Source organism: Triticum aestivum, chromosome 1A, assembly GCF_018294505.1.
Source record: "Triticum aestivum cultivar Chinese Spring chromosome 1A, IWGSC CS RefSeq v2.1, whole genome shotgun sequence".
Classification (NCBI taxonomy): Eukaryota; Viridiplantae; Streptophyta; class Magnoliopsida; order Poales; family Poaceae; genus Triticum; species Triticum aestivum.
The window spans coordinates 280790915-280796760 of record NC_057794.1 but is presented as its reverse complement, the minus strand read 5'-3'; positions in this window follow the sequence as shown (position 1 = coordinate 280796760).

Below are 5846 nucleotides of genomic sequence, written 5' to 3'. Positions count from 1 at the left end.
GCAATGAATCAAGAGTGACATGTATAAAAAATTATGAATAGTGGCCATGCCACAAATACGATGTCAACTACATGATCATGCAAAGCAATATGACTATGATGAAGCGTGTCATAATAAATGGAACGGTGGAAAGTTCCATGGAAATATATCTCGGGATGTGTCGTGGGTTTGTCACGGCAGATGTCCTTGTGAAAGGACTTAGTCATGGAGCCATCGCTACGGGTTAGCTTAAAGGGGTTAAACCAGACAAGGGGACACGTGGAGTTTTATACTAGTTCGGCCGCTTCAAGGAAGGTAAAAGCCTACGTCTAGTTGTGATTGGTATTGCTAGGGTTTCGAAGGCCAGGGAGCGAATCCACTTTGTCTGGCTCTCGAGTTGTTGTCTGTCCCTAAACCGCTGCCGGGTCGTCCCTTTATATACATAGGTTGACGCCCGCCGGGTTATAGAGCCCCGAAGCCGGATCATAAACGTGTCCGGTTCAGTCTCTATCTTTCATATCTTACAATACAAGTTACACGACTAGGTCGGTTTACATTTACATGCTTTAACCAGCCTTCAGGCCTTGGGCCTTCGTGAAGCGCCATCATCCTTGCATCTTCATGGGCTTCTAATCTTCAAGGAGTTAACCCGACCACACAAGGCCGGTTTACCTTCAGTAGTAATATCCCCAACATTAGGCCCCAGATTGGTTTGAGCTTGTTCATGTCAAACTTCAACACTTAGAAAAATTCCTCCCTCATATCTTCACCTTGAACTTGTAAACCGCCATGACGTCATACTTCACGATGATGATAAACCGCCCTGACGTCATCTCTCCGTTGATTCTGAAGATTACCTTCTTTTAATGTATATTCAACCACCGAGGTGACACCTTTATTAATTTATCCATTTTTTGGGCTCCTCGATTCCCACACTTGCCATTTTATTGCCTCACCTTATAAATAGGGGCAGAGGACCCCTTTCTTCTCTTTCCACTATCCTTTCATCCCTTCTTCTTCCTTGCGACATCTCCGCACCTGTGTGTCGCCGTCATCGCCAAGCCTCGCCTCTGCTTCACCGTCGGCCGCTGCATCGACCTATTCGCACTAGAGTTCCGCAGCACACCTCCGCTGCTTCCGTGGCCGTAGTAAGTCCTTCCCCCCTTCCTTTCTAGATCTATTAGGGTTTCCATACTTTTCGCGGTTCTTGAAGTTCATCGGAGCTTTTGGTGCTGTTCTTCCTTGGCATGTAGATGAATGCTCGCACTTATCGTATCCCTTGCCGTGGCTAATCTTCTGTTACCACCATAGATCCTGATGCGCAAAAGCTGACGTAGTCCTTCATAAACTGTTTCGGGTCTTACCCTTTTTAGGTCAAAATATTTTTTTCTTTTCTGTCTTACCTTAGATCCAAATTTTCATATGTCTCTGTGAAATCTGTTTCTCCTTACGCCAACATAGGCGGTTTAACCTTATATAAGCAATCTATTCCATTAGCCCTCTGATAAACCAGAGGAGCATTTTACCTTCATAGTTATACTCCGGTTTAACAGTGTCTGAGTACTCCCGTCCTAGTATTGCCTTTTATCCCTTATTGCATGGATCTTCGGTTTATGCCATTTCGTATATCAGTATGTTTCTTACTCCCTTGTATCTTGCATATCATCATGAGTGATTTATAAACCGGCCTTTCATTTTCAGCTAATTCGTTTCGCAATGGACAAACAATTCACTGCTTGCAAATGGGCTCGTTTCCGTGTCACTGAAACTCAGCTTAATGAGATGGTCAGCATCGGCTCCTTGCCTAAGAAAACTGAAATTAAATGGCAAGTTCCAGGAACAGAAAATCCTCCAACCCCAAGGCAGGGTGAGGTGGTGGTCTTTGTTGACCACATAAGCTGTGGCTTCAAACCGCCAGGGTTAAAGTTTTACCGGGATGTGCTTCCCAATTTCCAACTCCATCCCCAAGACATCGGGCCCAATTCAGTATCCAACCTATGTAACTTCCAGGTATTCTGTGAAGTATACTTATAGGAAGAACCAACTGTAGAATTGTTCCGGGACTTCTTTCACTTGAACTGGCGCACGGAGTTTGTAAATGGCCCGAACACTGAACTTGGTGGTGTCTCGATTCAAAAGCGGAAAGAAGTTGAGTTTCCTCATGCCAAACATCACAGCCATCCAAAGGAATGGAACCAAACTTGGTTTTATTGCAGAGACACTTCGCCTGAAGATGAAATCCCCTTCCAGGCTTTCGTGATCACCGGCTTTCCAACACCCATCCGATGCTGCAACGCTTAAGCTCCGCCCAAAGGGCAAAATATGCCCCTCAACTCGCCAAACTCCAGGCCTTCATGGCCAATGGTTTAACAGGTGTGGCTTTCGTACGCTATTGGATATCTTGGAGCATCTTTCCTCTAAGCCAGCATTCCGGTTTAATGTGTGAGTATACTGGTGAGGTTGACGACCCTCAACGCCATTGCAACCTTCAACTATCTGAGGAAGAAGTCACTGAAGGTGTAAAGAAGATTCTGAATGAATCGGAACTGGCATGTAGTCAAACCAGTCTGAGTCCCTTCTATGCTAAGAACAAACCGCCTGCTTTAAGCATTATACTTCCTTTTCATTTCTAATATTTTTAGCTTGTGCAACCTGTAATCCTTCTTCTGTGTATGTATGTATAGGGTGATGACCTCTTCTGGAAAAAGAAAACCGTAGAAAAAGTGGTCAAACCATCTCGCCCCAAAACTAAAGCCGTCAAACGGACGTCAAAACGGAAAACGGCTGACCGGATCAACATGGAGCTTGATGATGATACTGAGGACCCAGAAGTTGAGGTAGAACTTGATTCACTTGGCTCTCTTTTCATGCATCTCATTAACAATGATATTCCTCAGGAGGACGTAGAAGGCAGTCAAGCTGATGATGTAGAGGTAATTACCCTTTCCTCCGGTTCAGACTCTATGCCAACACAAAAAATTCGCCAAGCAGTCCGGAAAGTAAGCTTTTCTCATCCTCTTGCTCACTTGGATCCAACATTTATTTTGAAGACTCAACAGCATGAAGCTTGCCGGACAACTCGGCACAGTGGCCAACAGGTCACTTCAGCTGGTTTACCTCATACCCCGGTTCGGAAGCGCCGGTCTGAGGTCTGTCCTACTTCTGACCATTCTTACCCCAAGGCAGGTTATTTCAGACAACCTCTTAATCCGTCTGATTCAAATTATCAGGTGACACCTCCCTCATCATCTGGCGAGTCGACAGCAACTCAACTCCCTCCTCTGAAAACTATGGCCGGGTAAGTTGTAAAACCTTTTCCTTCAATGCATCACAGAACTTGAATAAGATGTTAATCCTTTATTTTTTGTTTGTAGGGCCAAAGCCAGACCCAGCAAGAAAGCTCGGGTCACCAATCCGCCCGAAGACCCGACCACTTTTTACGAAGAACCCAGAGGTGAACCGGAACAAACTTATAAACCGGAAGGCCCTCATCCTAAAGCCGCTTCTGATGAACCGCCCCTTCATGGCCAAAACACCAATGAACCAACAGACGCTGAACCTGCCGCACCTGACACTGAACCGGCACAGCCAAACCGGGCTAGTCCGGTGAGAAATACTGAAACTCCATTGTCACCAACCAAACACACTGAAGGCCAGGGAGACGATGTTATTATTACTGGAATCGGCCACAGCTCTCCTGGCCATCCCATTATTTTGGCTCAACACAGTGTCAAAGAAGAGCAAGCTGCTAGGGAAAAGGCAAATGGAGGAGCGATTTATCAAGCTATGCTCATCTTAATGCTGAAGAGCTTCACTCTGGCTTCTTGAACCGTCTGCATTCAAACCGGGACTATGAGGCCGGTTTGGTGAACTTGATGAAAGAGCGATATGAGGTAAATTCCTCTCCCTTTATTTATTGATTTATAGCTGAAATACTATCCCAAGTAGCCCCCAAGGGCCGTTTTATGATGTTAATCATAAACTGGGTCTTTGTAACACTTTAAGTTTCTCATCATTGATCCTTACAATGGCAGGTCTCTAATAAGAGACAAGACTCATCCTTTGATAATTATTTAACTTTCTGCAGCATAGCCCCCAAAGACCGGTTTAACTTGGCAAGTTAATCCGGGTTTTAATCCACACATCCGTTTTAGAACAGACGCACATTATCCCTCAAGTGTCAAGGATAATGCTTGCATTGTTCTGGAGACTTGTATAAAATGTAGTACTTTAGAGCAAATAGGCATTAGCCCCCAAGTATGAAGTGCATAACTTGTTATACGCTTTGTACTTAGCGCATATATATATGACATTAGTTTTAATATACCTTCAATGTTGCAGGCTGAACTAAGAAGCAAAGATGCTCGAAATTCTGACTTGCAAGAGAATGTGAAGTCACAACAACCCGAGGCTGCAAAAGCCAAAGAGGAGCTGACCCAGGCCCTGGCCGTAATGGAAAAGCTGAAGGAATCTTTCAACAAAGATCGTGTTAACTAGGAAACCGAGAAATCCGGTTTAACCAAAAGAGCTGATGACGCCGAGGCAGCCCTGAAGCCAATTGTAGATGAACTGGCTGGCTTGAAACGGCAAATCAATGCTATGACTTCTGCTATCTGTGGTAAGTATCTGTTTATGTGTTTTGCGTAAGTCAATAAACCTTATCACTGACCAGAATATGAATATAAATCTTTGGTAGGTACCCGGATTGCTCATCTTGGTACAGACATGCAGATGAAACTCAAAGCGGCATATACTTTGGTTGAACAGCTGTACTCTGGGTCTCAGCGGGCTATTTCCACGGCAGCTTACAACAAACCGGATCCAACTTTGATTAAAGAAACACTTGAGAAAAACTGGCCATGTTACCAGCCCGTATTGCCGAGTTGAAGAAAGCAGCTGCCAGAGCAGGAGCTTTAACCGCACTTATTCGAGCCAAAGCCTGGATTCCAGACCTTGAAGCAGAGGATATCATTAAAGGATACCCAGGTGTAAAGGAAGACGGTTCAAACTTCAACAATGATGACCTTCGGCGGCTGACCAAACAGATGCGGCCAGCAGCCAGCAAGTTGTCGATGATATAGATTTGTCCCATTTTCAACCATTTTATGATGCGGAGGGGAAAAGATAGCCGGCCGACATCCATGAAGTTGAAGAACTTGTGCCTATGATTCGTAAGCACACTTATGCTCCTGATATTAACCCCTCCAATCTTATCCATGAAGAAGCAGTGTTTCAAGCTTTAACTGGAATCGATTGGTCAACGATTGATTTCCAGCATCTGGGGAGGGATGAAGAAGTGCCCACACCAACTGACCCTCAACCATCAAACCGTCCAGATGAAGAATCCTGATCCAGTCGCCGGTTTACATGGCTTCTGTGAAAAACAATGATATAATTGGAGCCGCTTTGAAAGCTTCTTGTAATAGGATAGCCAAAACTCCGTTATCTGCCATGCCATCGAGCATGTTTCGTAATACTTCGTGACAATCTTGTGCCACTTTTTTGGATATATTTATGCATAACCCATGATGAATTGTGTTCCTGGGTACAACAACTTAAAAGTATCAAGCGGTTTACCGCTAGACGGGTCATGATGTCCAAGAAGTATATAATACCTAGATGAATAATCAAGTGTTTGTACAAAAAGCAATGTATAGAACATACCTCATTGGTTGACCAATAGTGTATACGGAAAAGGTGTTAATACCAATCCGGAACGTTGATAACCCCATCTTTGTAATGTCGGTCTATATATTAAACGAGACCAGGATAACTACCGGGTTTTCTTTATAACACTAGTGATTTAGTCAAACCAGACCGGGTCAATAAACACCGGTCTATAATTGATCATGTGCCGACAACTTGTA